Raw genomic sequence first — 16,037 nt, 5'->3', positions numbered from 1 at the left:
TAAGATGCTTGTTTCTTTCCAACTGAAATTGTTGAGGCAAGGCTGTTACCACTTGTGGCCTGTTCTGAGACAATTCCTCCCACCCCAGAGTATTTCTAGCCTTACGTGTAGGTGCCCCTGTGTCCTAACATGGAGCATCATACAATTTCTCACTCTTCAGAGTACAGGGAGGGCCAGGATAGGAAAAAAGACTTGTTTGTTCAGCAAAAAAAATCCCAAATCATCTACTTCTCCCAAACTCCACTACTCCACATGGAGTACAGGAAGAGCCCCCAATGTGGACTCTCTGCTTCCCATCCTGCCCTGCTACAATCCTTTGTCTACACAGCAACTATGTCAATCAGATGATGCCATTTCCCTGCACAAACCTTCCAATGGCTTCTCACCACATTCAGGAAGAAAAGCAAGTACTTTCCTGTCTCCGACAAAGCCTCTCATGAACTGGTACTGCCCTCTTCACCAGCCACTGTGCCCCTTGTTACTGTGTGTTGGCTACACTGGCCTACTTTCAGCTCAAAAACACCAAGTTCTTTCCTGGCTATGGACACTCATGCAGGCTCTTTCTTCTGCCTAGAAATCTCTTCTCTGCCCTTCAACTGAATAACTGTGATATGTGCTACACAGATCTGTTGGAATGTCACTTCCCCAGAGATGCCTTCCTGGATTCTCCAGTCTGTTAAGTTCTCCTGTGATTTATTCTTCATAGCACATCGTGTTCTTTTCTTTCATGAAACTTCTCATGATTTATAATTATATACTTGTTAGTTTGCTCATCTGTTTTTTTGTCTGTATTCCCTACTAGAATGCTGTTTCTCCAGGATCTAGTGCTTATTCACCAATAATCATCTAGTGAATGAGTGAATGAATGAGTGAATGAATGCTTTCATCCTGCTAACTACCTTGAAAGGGTTTTATAATGAGTGCTTTGGAGGATGCTATGTAGATTGGCCTAACAAAAAAGAAAAGGGAACATTAGTAGAACTACTCTGGACAGACTAGTGAGAAAAGCAATAGTGTAATAATGAAGGGCATCTATTGTTTAAATGAGGGCCTGTGGGGACAGAGCCCCAAAAAGCAGTTTCCAGGCTTTCAGCCTCACATAGAAAGGTGCTGGCTCAGGTAGTAAATGGCCGTCGACTGTGATCAAATGGCCATCAGCTGTGGCTAGTTGGCCGTCAGCTGTAACCAGTGAGCCATTGGCCACTAATATAACTGCTGTGGCTACACTAGCAGAAAATGGGAGCTAGCAAGAAGATGGTGGCTGAGCCTGCAAGCTGCGCAGTGAGGGTTGGGAATTGTGTGGCTCCTGTTTCCTGTTTCTCCAACCCAGCTGCCAGTGAAACCATAGTGGTATGACTTCCCTACCTATGGCTCCGTGGGTGTTCCTTTTTGGCCTAGCCATATCCTGCGTTCTTGTGTGGGGAGTGGGACCAGAGACCCTGCCTGATGCCCTGCATGACAGGGCCCCTGGTAATTCTGATGCCAAAGGTCCACCAATGGGACTCATGCTTTCGTTGGTGCTACAAATACTTAATTAGCACTGGGTGCTGGGGATACAGCAGGGAGCATGATAGAATGTGACAGTTCAAATTCTAGTGGAGCAAATGACTGCAATATAATGTCAGGGCTGTGATGATGCTCCAGAACTCTAGCGTAGCAGTGGGCCTACCTATTTTATCTCCACCCCCACCATTTAGAAGACTAGCAAGTACCAAGATGTACCACTCTGGCCTGATCACGTTGCTCCTTTGCCTTCTCACCGTTGAAAACTACATCCTGATCAGGTCACTGCCCTTTCTGTTTTCACTGTATTTCCCAACCGTGGCTACACAATGGAATTGTTTGGGGAGTTTTAAAAAAGTACTGATATCCTGTACTCTCCTCCCCCACACATTCAATTTTGATTGTTCTGGCATGTGGTCTGGGCGTGTGCATTTTTTAAAGCTCCCAATATGATTCTAATGTGTGACCAAGATTGAGATTCTGCATTAGAAAGAATGCTGCCAGACACAGTAAGGTTTGAACACCTGTGATTTTTAACAAGTCCTTACCCTTAGCTGAATGCTTCAACCCTAACCAGACGTTCTCAATGTGGGGTCCTCTGAGGGCCTGAATCTGCTGAGGAGCTTGTTAAATGCAGACTTCTGGACTCTACCCCCAGAGTTTTGAGATAAGGCCAATGGATCTACACTGAAACAAGCATCCTCCATGGCTCTTATGCACACTAGTCTGAGATCTGAGGGTCCTAGATACTGGCCACTTCCACCAACTGGGGGGGTGCAAAGCCCTGTTCTAGGTGATGCGGTGGGTTACAAAAAGAAAGAGTAAATCAAGGACCTCACAGCCTTATGTAGACTGTTTGAATATCAGCAATTTCATATTTTCTACCTATATATCTCTGCTATGTCATCCCCTGTACTCTATCTTGACTTTCGTCTATTTGTATACAGCTTTCCTCTCCTCTTCAAGGCTGTAATGCAAAAATACTCAATAAGATATTAGCAAATAGAATTCAGCAATATATAACAATTCTATATCATACCCAAATGAGTTTTATTCCAGAAATGGAAGGCTGGTTCAGTAGTTTTTAAAAGTGAGTCAATAGAATTCACAATAATAATCCAAACACTTAATTATGACTTTATTCTTGAGTATTTTTGCCTCTAAGTTCATGATGGATATTTTTATAGTTTTTGTTTCTGTAATGTCTTTGTCTGGTTTTGATATCAGAGTAAAACTGGACTCATAAAATGAGTTGAAAAAGTGTTCCCTTCTTCTATTTTCTGGAAAATATGGTAGATTATTAGTGTTAATTGTTTATTAAATGTTTGGTAAAATTCTTCAGTGAAACCATCTGGGCCAATAGATATCTTTTTAGGGAGATTTAAAGTTATAAATTCAATTTCCTTTATTGTTATTGGCTATTCAAATGATTTATTTCATATTGAGTGAGTTTTGGTAGTTTTTGCTTTTCAAGGAATGGGCCCATTTTATCTAAGTTCTGAAACGTGTGTAGAGTTCTTTATTGTATTCTCTTATTATCCTTTTAATGGCTACATTCTGTGGTGATATCCTGTTTCATTCCTGATATTAGTCATTTGTGTCATTTCTCTTTTTTCAGTCTGGTTAGAGGTTTGTTAATTTTATATACTTTTTCAAAGCACAAGCTTTTTGTTTCATTGATTTTCCGTATTTTTAAAAATATTTTCAATTTCATTGATTTCTTCTCTTTATTATTTCTATCCTCCTTGCTTTGGGTTTATTTTGCTGTTCTTTTTCTGGGTTCTTAAAGTAGGAGCTTAGATTATTGATTTGACACTTTTTATCCAAAGAAAACAAAAAACTATTTTGAAAAGATATATGCACCTCTATGTTCATTGCAACACTGCTTATGATACTTCTCTTCTTCCTTTCCCTTTAATACTTGAGCTGGGTCTCAAAAATTATCATATGTTATATTTTCATTTTCATTCAATTCAATGTATTTTTTATTTCCCTTGAGACTTCTTCTTGGATCTAGGGATTATTTAGAAGTGTGCTTTGTAGTTTCCAAGTGTTTAGAAATGTTCCCGTTGTCTTTCTCTTATTCATTTCTAGTTTGATCCCATTGTGATCAGAGAACAAACCCAATATGCTTTCAATTCTTTTAAACTAGTTGAGGTTTGCTTCTTGGCCCAAGGTATGGTCTATCTTGGTGTTAAGTTCCATGAGTGCTTGAAAAGAATGTGCATTCTGCTGTCATTGGATGGAGTATTCTATAAATGTTGATTAGATCCTTTGGTTGATGGTGTTGAATTCTTCTACATCTTTGCTGATTTTCTGTCTGCTTGTTCCATCAATTTTTCAGAAAGGAGTGTTGACATATAAACTCTAAATGTGGGTCTATTTTTCCCTTCAATTTTATCAGATTTTGCTTTACAAATTTCTCAGCTCTGCCATTTGGTGGATTTCTAGCATATTGGCTCTTTTATCATTATGTAATGATGCTCTGACCCTGATACTTTTCTCTGTTTTATTGTCCCTATCTTCCTTTAGGTTATTTGAACATATTTTATAATTCTATTTTGAGTTATCTAGAGTGTTTTTCTAGTGGATCTCTTCATACAGCTTTTTAGTAGCTACTCTAGGTGTTATGTTATATATACATATATAACTTATCACAGCCTACTGGTGTCATCATTTTACCAGTTCAGGTGAGTATAGAAAACTGTATCTCCCATTATGTCCTTTTTACCTTCCCCCATTCATCATATAATTGTCTTAAATGATTGACAACAACATTAAAGTACTATTACAGTTTTTGCTTCAACCATAAAATGTAATTTAGAAAACACAAGAAAAAAAAGTTTACTGTATTTACCCATATTTTTGTTTATTCTGTTAATCTTCTGTTCTGATAATCTGAGACTCCTTTTATTATTTCCTGACTGTTTATAGAAATTCCTATAACCATACTTTTCTTTTGCTGGCATCACATTCTGTTAGTTTACCTTCATCTGAGAATGTCGATTTCACCTTCATTCCTGGAATATTTTTGTTGGATATAGAATTTTGGATTGCCAGTTCTTTTTTTTTTTCCAACAGTTGAAAATGTCACTTCATTCTGTCCTCCACGGTTTTTGACGAGAAATCTGCTGTTTGAATTATTTTTTCCCTATTGATAAGTTGTCATGTTTTCTTTTTGATTTCAAGATTTTCTACTTATATTTAGTTTTCAGAATTTTTATTGTGATTTATCTTGACCAGACTTTCTTTGGATTTATCCTGTTTGGGATTTGTGCAGCTTCTTGAAGTTGTAGGGTTTTTGAGGGGTTTTTTTGTTTGTTTGTTTTTTGGGGTTTTTTTTGCCAAATTTTGGGGATTTCACCCATTCTTTTTTGAATACCTTTTCATCCTCTTCCTCTTTCTCCTCTGTTTGGATTCTACTGACATGAATGTTAGATATTTTGTTATAGTCTCACATGTCTCTGTAATACAAGTTTATATAAAAGGAAAATTTTATTGCTCTAGTTTCAACTTCAATGCTTCATTCTTATTTCCTCTCCATTCTGCTGACAGGCTATACATTTAATTTTTTATTTTTGCTTTTGCTTTTACAATTCCCAAATTTCAACTTGCTTCTTCTTTATAGCTTTCATTTCTTTTATGGGATTTTCTATTTTTTATTTGTTTCAAATGTGTCCATAATTGCTCATTGAAACATTTTTATGACTCCTTTAAAATCTTTGTTGGCTAATTCTAATATATCTGTCATCTTGATGCTGGCACCTACTTATTGTCTTTTCCATTGTTAGAGATCTTCCTGGTTCTTTGTACAACAAGTGATTTTTTTATTGAAAGCTGGATATTTTTGTATTATGTTGTGAAACTTTGGTTCTTATTTAAACCTACTATTTTAGCTGGTTTCTTCTGACACTGATCTGGCAAGGGAAGGAGAGACACTGTCTCCTTACTAACAGGTGTAGGTAGAAGTTCAGGTTCTCAACTTGGGCTTCGTGTCACCTGGGGTGGTTCATTACTATTATGCAGGGATGGCAGTCCTGGCTCCTCATATGGTTTCCACTGATATCTGCTCATCTAGGAGAGTTTGGAGCTCCTTATTACTGTTCCTCCATGGTCTTCAATGATGTTGGGGAAGTGTGGGTAGTGTGGGGTTAGTTTCCACCAGGCAATGGAAAAATCCTGACTCTTCACTAGGCCTCCTCTGACCCCACCCTAGCTGGGGGATTGAGGAAACTAGTCACAGCCTGTTGAGGGTGGAAGTCTAGGTACCACACTAGGACTTCACTAGCATGGGTGGGTTGGGGCCACAGTATTTTCTGTGGGGTTTGTCTGGAGTAAAGCAGTTATTGTTTAAAAGTTTTCTGTCTTTTTTGGTGTTGAGTTAAATGAGTGTTTTATAAATTTTGGATATTAACTCCTTACCAGATGTATCATCGACAAATATCTTCTCCCATTCAGTAGGATGTCTTTCCATTTTGTTGGTGTTTGCTGTGAAAACACTTTTTAATTTGATGTAATCCCATATGTTTATTTTTTCCTTTACAACCCAATTAAAAAATGGGCAGAAGACATGCAGAGACATTTCTCTAAAGAGGGCATACAGATGACCAATAGACATGAAAAAATGCTCAACCTCACTAGTCATTAGGAAAATGCAAATAAAAACCACAATGAGATTCCATCTCACTCTAGTCAGAATGGCTATTTTGATAGTTGCCAGATGGGAAGGGTTTTGGGGTAGGTGAAAAAGGTGAAGGGGATTAAGAAGTACATATTTGTTGTTACAAAGTAGTCATGGGGATGTAGGGTATAGCATAAGGAGTATAGTCAATAATATTGTAATAGCTGTGTATGGCGTCAGATGTGTACTAGATTTATCAGGGTGATAGATGGGAGGAAGGTTGGGGGCAGGGCAAAACAGGTGGAGGGATTAAGAAAGTCCAATTGGTAATTACAAAATAGTCATAGGGTTGTAAAGTAATGTCGTGCGGGGTGTCAGGCGGGGTCTCTGGTCCCACTCCCCACATAAGAACGCAGGACATGGTGAGGCCAAAAAGGAACACCCACGGAGCCATAGGTAGGGGAGTCATACCACTATACTCTCACTGGCGGCTGGGTTGGAGACACAGGAACCAGGAGCCACACAATTCTCAACCCTCACTGTGCCGCTTGCAGACTCAGACACCATCTTCTTGCTAGCTCCCCCTTTTTTTGCTAGCCTAGCCACGGCAGTTATATTAGTGGCCAATGGCTCACTGGTTACAGCTGACGGCCAACTAGCCACAGCTGATGGCCATTTGATCACAGTCGATGGCCATTTATTACCTGAGCCAGCACCTTTCTATGTGAGGCCAAGAGCCTGGAAACTGCTTTTGGGGGCTCTGTCCCCACAAGTAAGCATAAGGAATATAGTCAATAATATGGTAATAACTATGTATAGTGCCAGGTGGTTACTAGACTAGTCAGGAAGATCACTTCTTAAATTATATAAATGTGTAACCACTATGCTATTGTGGGGACAGAGCCAGGAGAGCAGTTTCCAGGCTCTTGGCCTCATGTGGAAAGGTGCTGGCTGAGTCGTAGATGGCCATCAGCTGTAACTAGTTGGCCAACAGCTTTAACCAGTTAGCCATTAGCCACTAATATAACTGCCATGGCTACGCTAGCAAGCGTGGATTGCCGCTAGCAAGTGGGTTGGCAGAGAAGCAGACGGCAGATTGCGGATCGTGTGGATCCTGCTTCCTGTATCTCCAACCCAGCCGCCATCGAGAATATAGTGGTATGAACCCCCTATCCACGGCTCTGTTGGTGTTCCTTTTAGGCCTCACCATATCCTGCATTCTTGTGCAGGGAGCAGGAGCTGAGAGACCCTCCCTGCATGACAGCTGTACATCTGCAATTATTGTAAAATAATATTGAATATCAACTGTAATTGAAACTTTAAAAAGGGAGAGGGGAAGGTAAAGGGGAATAAGAGGTCCAGTTTTCCAAGTAAAAAACAAATAAGTCATGGGGATGTAATGTACAGCATAGGGAATATAGTCAATAATATTATGATAGTGTGGTATGGTGTCTGATGGTTGCTGGATTTATCATGGCAATCACTTCGTTAGGTATATAAATGTAGAATAACTATGGTGTACTGTGGGGACAGAGTCCCAGAGAGCAGTTTCCAGGCTCTTGGCCTCACGTGGAAAGGTGCTGGCTCGGGTAGTACATGGCAGTCAGCTGTGGCTAGTTGGCCGTCAGCTGTAACCAGTTAGCCAATTAGCCACTGATATAACTGCCACGGCTGCGTTGGTTGGTCAGTTGGTTGGTTGGCAGGCAGAGAAGTGAACAGCAGGTTGCAGGTCGTGTGGATCCAGCCTCCAGTGAGACTATAGTGGTATGACTCCCCTATCTACGGCTCCGTGGGTGTTCCTTTTTGGCCTCACCATGTCCTGCGTTCTTATGTGGGGAGCAGGTCCAGAGACCCCGAAGGCCACCTCGCATGACAAGTATACCTGAAACTAATGTAATATTGTATGTTACTATTTTTAATCCAAATCTTTTTAAAAAAGCAATTCGGAGTTAGCAGGTTCTTAAGATGATACAGTGGTTCTCAAACTTGAATATGCATCAGAATTGCCTGAAGAGCTTGTTAAAGTACAGTTTGCTGGGTGGATTCCCTAGATATTTTGATTGGGTAAATGTGGGGTGGGGATTGGAAATTTGTATTTCTAACAAGTTCTAGCCAATACTGCTGGTTCAGGGACCACATTTTAAGATCACTGTCTTAGGGATATGTAGCCCAATGATTCTCAACTCTGGCTGCTCATTAGAATCACCTGGTAAATGTAATTTATTTATTTATTTATTTATTTATTTATTTATTTATTTTAAAATTTATTGGGGTGACAATTGTTAGTAAAATTACATAGATTTCAGGTGTACAATTCTGTATCACATCATCTATAATTTTTTAAAACTTTATCTATTTGTGGTTTTCCAGCACCCATCAGCTCCAAGTCAAGTAGTTGTTTCAATCTAGTTGTGGAGAACACAGCTCACAGTGGCCCATGTGGGGATCAAACTGGCAACCTTGTTGTTAAGAGCACCGCGCTCTAACCAACTGAGCTAACCAGCCGCCCCCTGGTAAATTTAATTTTTTTAAAAAAAATTCCCATACCCACAGAACCCACAGAGATAATACATGATTGTTATTTTAAGCCACTAAGTTTTGAAGTAAATTATTTTTTAATACCAGGTCACTAATACATGTGTCTAGACTCTAAAGTTATGATTTCTCCTTCAAAAGTAGCTCCTCCTGCTTTCCTACCAAGGTTAATGGTATCTCCAAGTTTTTTTCAGTGACTGAGCTATTTTTAACTCACCCTTATCTCTCAACTTACACATAATTAGCTCTCAGGTGTTATAGATTTTCCTTTTTACAGTGTCTCTGCCATCTATCCTTATTCTTGGTATTTGTCTCTTTCCAGATTAAACTAAAGCCTAGCTCTAATCATTTTCATAACCCTGCTCTAAAACCGTCAACTTTCAAAAACACAATTTCCAGATGAAGTTATATGTATGAATATATATATATTCTAAATATGTATATATTTTAAATATATATTCACAGAAATAATGCTTTGCTTGTTCACTGCAATAAATTCAGATTTGTTATAACACAGATGTATACAAAAAAGTGAATGTCTCACTCACCAGAAGTAATTATTGTTAACATTTGCTATGTTACATTCCAGACATTTTTCTGTGTGTGTGTGTGTGTGTGTGTGTGTGTGTGTGTGTGTGAGATAGAGCTACATATTATATACACATATACAATAGATATGTTTAAGAAACAATTTTTACAGAAATAGGATCTTTACTTAAATAGAATATTTTAAAAAATATTCTGCAATTTTGTATTTTACCTAACATTACTTCCTGGTTCTCTTTTCATAACAACAGTGCAGATCTATTTCATTCATTTTCTTTATTTGAAAAATTAAATGTCAGTTTCAAATGGTAACAGGGCAAGAACCCAAGACAGGGCTTCTCCTAGCCCATTTGTTCTTTTCCCAGCAAATAGCAACAATTCTGTGTGAAATGATTCTAAATTTCAAGACACATGTAACCAACAAATACATAAAAACACATACTACCAAATATCTCAGGACGGCCTGAATTTCCAGTGGGATGCCCTCAGCAGGTAGTCCACCTGGTCCCAAGCCCCAAGGAGCTTGGGGAGTCCCAGAGTGATGGCCTCATGTGGTCATCCTTGTTTCCCCCACATTTTGCAGATGAAGGCTCAGAGAGAGGAAGGATGTGCTGATTTCCCTCCTGTCCTGCACTCAGCTTCCAGAGCTCTGTCCAAGTGTGTGTGTGTTGAGGGGAGGGTTGGTCAGCGGCGGTTTGGGGCTGAGGCCTTTGCCCTGTGGCCGGTAAGGGGGCCAAAGGGCAGACTGGAGTTGAGCCCATGCTCCAATCACTTCAGAATGGTTGTGCTTCTGTGCTAGGAATGGGGTATATTTGAATGGTTTCAAATGTAGAAGTTGCCAAAGTCAATCTAGGGAGGGGACTGCATTCACTGGCTAATGCTCTGGGTGCTGCCCTTCCCTGGTGATCCAGACCCTTGAGAGAGAAGTCACAGAGCAGGGAGTTCTCCCTTAAAGCAGCTGAGTATCCGCCACATCAGTGGCTCCAGAAACCACCCACTTAATCCAACCACCCATTTCACAGATGGGCAAACCAAGGTCCAAAGAAGACACAGCTCCTATAGCATTCACTCCCTCTTTTCTCATTGTCCCTGCTCTACCTCCTTGAACCTTGCAGAGATAGAGTTGGTCGTGGGTGAGGATGGCTCCTTCTGTGGGGAGCCCCAGGCAGGATGGATCCTGTGAGCTATGCTGGCTGAGAAAGCATCCTCATTCTTACCAGGACACCAAGAGAGGTGGACTTTGACCCACTGATAGGTCAAAGGATTAGTTTTTTAAACTGAGCTGATGGGTATGTACTAAACCCCTGGCGGTTTGGGGCTTATGAGTTCCTCTTGTACTACATTTCATCTCTACTCCTGCTCCCACCCTAAGAATTTGGGAGTTATAGGAACCAAGAACTGCAGGGAGGTCTCCTTGCAGATTCAATTTGAACACCTCAGTCTCTGAAGACTCCAACCAGCTTCATTCACATCATGGCATATTTAGAAAATGCTGACATTATTAGGGCACCCAGGAGTCAACAGGGGAGGCTGCTAGGGCTGGGAACTGAGGGCATCAATACCTGAGCCCACCTGTAACCTGCTACGGGCACAGGGGTGGCACCAATAAAAGCTCTGCCATGTGAGACCCTTCATAGAGGGCCTTAAAGGGACACAGTCAGGGCTGGGCAGAGTGACCCAGCAAACCCTGTCCAACGTATGCAATTACCACCATTCCCCATTTCACCTGTGGGAACACTGCAGCATAGATCCATACTCCCAAAGGTTTCTCGTTCCCAAAGCACAAGGCTTTCCAAGTCTCTCCTCCCTTCCTCAACTGGACCCAGTGTTGCTCTCTTTCCCTGTAAAAATCTGACCCGTCTTCTTCTAAGGCCCATCTCAGGCACCTCCTTTTCTTAGAAACCACCTTCTCTGGTCTCCACCCCTTCCCACTCCTTCCCCCTGCACCAACTTCCCAGAGAACTAGTCTCACTTCCTCTGCCCATATCCAGGCACTTCAGAATGGTTGTACTTCTGTCCTAGGAAAGGAACATCGGCATTAAGTCTCTTATGGCCATTACCAATACCTTGTGTCATTGTCTTTTTTTCTCACTGACTGTGACCTTCTCAAGTTCAGGGGCAAAGTCTGATTAATTCCTTTGTCCTCTGTGTCTAGGCCAGAGCCTGGTCACAGCAGCCATTAATAAATGGTCAGGCCATTGGGCTGGAGAGGGGTGTGTATATACACTCATAGAAGCTACAAGATGAGTGGTAGCCACCTCCATTAAACATAGTGGGAAGTTTTTGTTTGTTTGATTGTTTGTTTGTTTTAGGAGCAAGAAGGTCTACTCATCCCAGGGTAGGATGACACGTCTGGTCTGCCCAGTTGCCTCTGAAACTCTAGAAAATTTGGCCAAGAATTTTCAATATAAAAGATTCAGATCCCGTCTCCCCAGGCTCAGGAGAAAGCCTGGGGTGAAGCCCTATCTACTGCCCCTGGCAGGGATGGGAGGAGAGGCCTGGCCTCTCCTGTTCCTGTAGCCAGGTTTGAGTCCCAACATGGCACCTGGGGTGTGAGGGAGAAACAGAAGATGATTTGAGCAGAGAAAACACTCTGAGCCAGGGACTAGGCCACACTTGTACCTGCCCTGGGACCTGGCACAAACCCTAGCCACACTGCACAAGCTGTCAGCGATTGCCACATGTCATCCTCCAGGCTCTGTTCTGCCCTGCTCTCTCCCGTGCACTGATTTACCCGTCATCCATCAATCCTGGGAACTGCCCTCATGTCATGCCACCATGCACACTGCTCTCCTGACACGATATATCTCTCCTTCACTTTTTGCTCCACCCTGCATCCTCATGGGACTGCCTTGGGCACCCTACCAGGCCCTTTGGGTATATTTCCCCACTTGCTATTCTGTCCCCCCCTTGGCCTTCACCCCTGCCTCTCTTTCATCCCATCAGTACCTGCACCTTCCCCTGCTGCTCTGCCCATCCTGCAGAAATGTGCTGCACAGTACCTCTGCAGTGGCCCATGCACGGCCCTATGCCTTCACTCAGTCCATTCCTGTCCCAAGGTGCCCCTCAGTCCTGCCATCCCCACCAGTGTCCCCCATGCTCCCTCCCTCCCACATCCCACACTGTGCACCGCTTTCCCATGGCTCCACCAGCCTCCCTCACCATACTGGCACTCCCATGGCATGCTGTTGTGCCCAGCACAGTCCTAGCCGGCTCGGCATGGCGCCCTCAGGTGGGGGGATCTTGGGGAAGTCTTGGGCAATCTCTGTCCTAGAGTGGTAGAGTGGGCCTGTGGCCCCACAGTCCAGGGGCCCGACCCCCCAGTGTCCTTGTCTCCCCATCTCCTGCGTTCTGTGCCCTGCTCCTTGTTCTTGGCTGCCGATCACCCTCCGTTTTCCTTTTTTCCTCATCCTTCTGCCACTCCCACCCCACAACAGCTGCACTGCCACTTGGCTAAAAGTGGGGGACCACTGCAGGTATCAACTGCCCTTCTGTATCTAGGGATCTGATTCCTTTGTCCCTCAAGAGCACCTCTAACCTTCCTTCGAGACTCTTCTATTTTTTTTTTTCTATTAAAGTTTATTGGGGTGACAATTGTTAGTAAAGTTACATACATTTCAGGTGTACAATTCTGTATTACATCATCTATACATCACGTTGTGTGTTCACCACCCAGAGTCAGTTCTCCTTCCATCACCATATATTTGCTCCCCCTTACCCTCCTCTCCCACCCCCCACCCCCCTTAGCCTCTAGTAACCACTAAACTATTGTCTGTGTCTATGAGTTTTTGTTTCTCATTTGTTTGTCTTGTTCTTTTGTTCTTTTTGGTTTATATACCACATATCAGTGAAATCATATGGTTCTCTGCTTTTTCTGTCTGACTTATTTCACTTAGCATTATACTCTCAAGATCCATCCATGTTGTCACAAATGTTCCTATATCATCTTTTCTTACCGCTGAATAGTATTCCATTGTGTATATATACCACAACTTCTTTATCCATTCATCTATCGAAGGACATTTTGGTTGTTGTTTCCATGTCTTGGGCACCGTAAACAAAGCTGCAATGAACATTGGAGCACACGTGTCTTTACGGATAAATGTTTTCAGATTTTTTGGGTAGATACCCAGGAGAGGGATTGCTGGGTCATATGGTAACTCTATTCGTAATTTTTTGAGGAATCTCCACACTGCCTTCCATAGCGGCTGCACCAGTCTGCATTCCCACCAACAGTGTATGAGGGTTCCTTTTTCTCCACAGCCTCTCCAACACTTGTTACTATTTGTCTTGTTGATGATAGCCATTCTGACTGGGGTGTAGACTGTTCTATCTTTGATGGCCTTGCCTCTCCTCTGCTGAGACAGACAGGGAGGAAGTCCATGTTCACTTTGGTCTGCTGGTCTTTGACTCCCTGGTCAGTGAGAGGACAGAAGGAGGTAGCCCAGGGGCTGGGGGGAACGGGGCTGAGGGTGGGGACGGAACATGAGGTCTGGAATACAGCTCAGAGCCCCAGCCCCTCCCTCCACATGTCTGGTATATACTCAGGTCTAAAGGGCAAGAAGAGGTTGAAGGATGCTTTTTGGCAATAGCTCTAACTAAAGTGGGTAGAAGCATGGCCATAATTGATAAAAATCAAAGTGGGTCCCAAATGGGCAGAGGAAGTGCCTCAATCAGGCCCTCACCTCCCAGGAGAAGGGTTCAGGGTCCCTGATGTCAAGTACTTTGAAGGCCAGAGTGACAGAGAGGAGAGGGGTGAGCTGGAGGGGGCAATAGGAGAGGAGAAAGAAGAGACAGGGAGGAGACAGATTTGGTGTCTCTGGGCCTCTCTTTAGGCTTGGTGGCCCCCATGTCACACCTTGGTGCCCTTGGAAGGCTCTGAGGACTGCTGCTCATCTGTCTACTTCTGCATGGTGCTTTGCAGGCCCTAGGTCTTCTCCATGTCTACTTGAATGTAGTTCACCTTCTCGTCAGAAGTGACAGGTGACATGGATGGCTTGCGGTGGGGTCTTGGAGAGCTGGGCTGGAAGTCCAGGGTCAGATAATCAACAGTGCCAGTGTTCTTCTTAGACGCTGGACTGTTGGTGACACTGGGAATGGGAGATGCAGACACTGGGTTTTGCATAGGGCTGTAGTTCTCTTTGCTGTCTCCCAAGTCTGTGTTGGTGATGCTCTGTGTGGAGATGGGGCAGCAGTACTGGGAAGAGCTGGAGTTGAAGGTGTGGATGGCCCCAGACCAAGACTTGGTGATAGGTGATTTGAAGGAGAGCTCATTGATGACGGAGTTGTTTCTCAGATCAAGTGGTGCTGCCTTTGCTTTCTGGTCAGGTTTGAGGTTGTGGCTGACAGAGTGGAGGGATCTCACTCCCTTAGCTGGGGCTTTGGTGCATAGGAAGAGCTATAGAAGGGTAGCCAAGTGGATCAAAGTGATGGGGCTCTGGGCTCATGGGGATTCCTAGATACTCTAGGAATTATCTCTTGCTCGCTCCATGGCCAGCAGTGTGGAGGAATCTGGATTCATGGGCAGGTAGTTGTCTTTGGAATTGGTGCTATCCAATTGGCCTACAAGTGTTTACACCGGCAGGAAAGAACTGACTCCATCATTCATGGACTCTGCAGACCTGCCTGCACTCTCTCCACCGCACTGGGGATACTCACAGGACTCATAAGAAGAAGATGGGTGAAGTTGGCTGTTGTTCATCGCAGAGAGGGCGTTGCGCCTGGGGATGGTGGCAGTGGAGGAGACTGATCTGTTATTTTCACAGATTGGAGGTCTCTGTTGAGGGCTCCCCTACTGAGGTGTTTCTGCCTGACTTCGCTTGGGTGGTCGGGGTGGGGGAGCTATGGCTGAGTCCCCAGGAACAGCTACTGCCATGGCATTGTGGTTCTTGTCCAGCATGAATGTCTTAGGAATCTGGTAGGCTGAGAGTGGGGTGGCTGGAAAATCCATACTGTCTACCAGGAGGTTCCCAAACTCCCAGCAGAGGGTATTGCTGGGCGTCTTGAAAGTATACACATCCTCATTATCTGTCTCTCAGTCTATGAGGCTGCCCTTGGTGTGGCCATGGGAGGCCACCCTCCGGGGGAGGTCTTAGGTACTGTCTCTGAATTCTGTATTGTGCTGGCTTGGCTTGGGGAGGCTATAGAAACCATGGACTTGACCACTGACCCAGCTGATACAGTGCCCATTGCCCTGGGCAAGTTTCTGTATGGCTGTGTCACCCCAGAGAGGAACGAAGCACTGGTGCCCTGAGAGAAGCTGGCACGCCTGGCATTTTCTGCTGTCAAGGTTATGCACTGGTACACGTAGAGATACTCCTGAGGTGCACTGGTGGACAAGGTGGGCTGAGCATGGTTCAACACAGAGGTTTTGAATATGAATAAGTTTGTCTGGCTACATACAGTGAGATGGGGCTGAGGATTTTCGTTTGAAGAGAAGGTGCTGATTGGAGCTGCTGAGCTCTTGCTGGAGAGGAGCAGGGGCTGTGACTGGCTGAGGCAATATTTCTCAGGGAGTCTGTGCTCTCCTCAGCCTGACTGAAGCCACAGTCCTGGCAGATGCTCTGGACCCACTTATTCACGTCCTCCTTTGTCTCAGCCACAGGGTATAATGTGCACTCGCTGTTCTTGAAATTACACGCAGAACTACCCTGCAGCTCCTTTGTCTTGAAGGTCAGGCCTGCATCTGCCTACTCACAGAAGCTGAGGCAATAAACCTTTTGACGTCACTCTTAGGAAAAAAAATTTTTTTGGATATATTTCCTCGGGCAAGAGAAACAAAAGAAAAAAATTAACAAATGGGACTACTTCAAACTAAAAAGTTTTTGCACAA

General features: G+C 43.5%; 2 pseudogenes; both read right to left on the bottom strand.

Moving 5' to 3' along the window:
• Nucleotides 1-12,615, bottom strand: part of LOC117033567 (myosin regulatory light chain 12B-like) — a 32,087-nt pseudogene extending 19,472 nt beyond the window's left edge.
• Nucleotides 12,616-14,132: 1,517 nt separating this feature from the next.
• Nucleotides 14,133-14,906, bottom strand: LOC117033453 (GRB2-associated-binding protein 2-like; annotated as a pseudogene).
• Nucleotides 14,907-16,037: the final 1,131 nt, after the last annotated feature.

This window comes from Rhinolophus ferrumequinum, chromosome X (genome assembly GCF_004115265.2).
Source record: "Rhinolophus ferrumequinum isolate MPI-CBG mRhiFer1 chromosome X, mRhiFer1_v1.p, whole genome shotgun sequence".
Classification (NCBI taxonomy): Eukaryota; Metazoa; Chordata; class Mammalia; order Chiroptera; family Rhinolophidae; genus Rhinolophus; species Rhinolophus ferrumequinum.
Note: the sequence above shows the minus strand (reverse complement) of the source record. Positions and strands in the feature narration are given on the sequence as shown.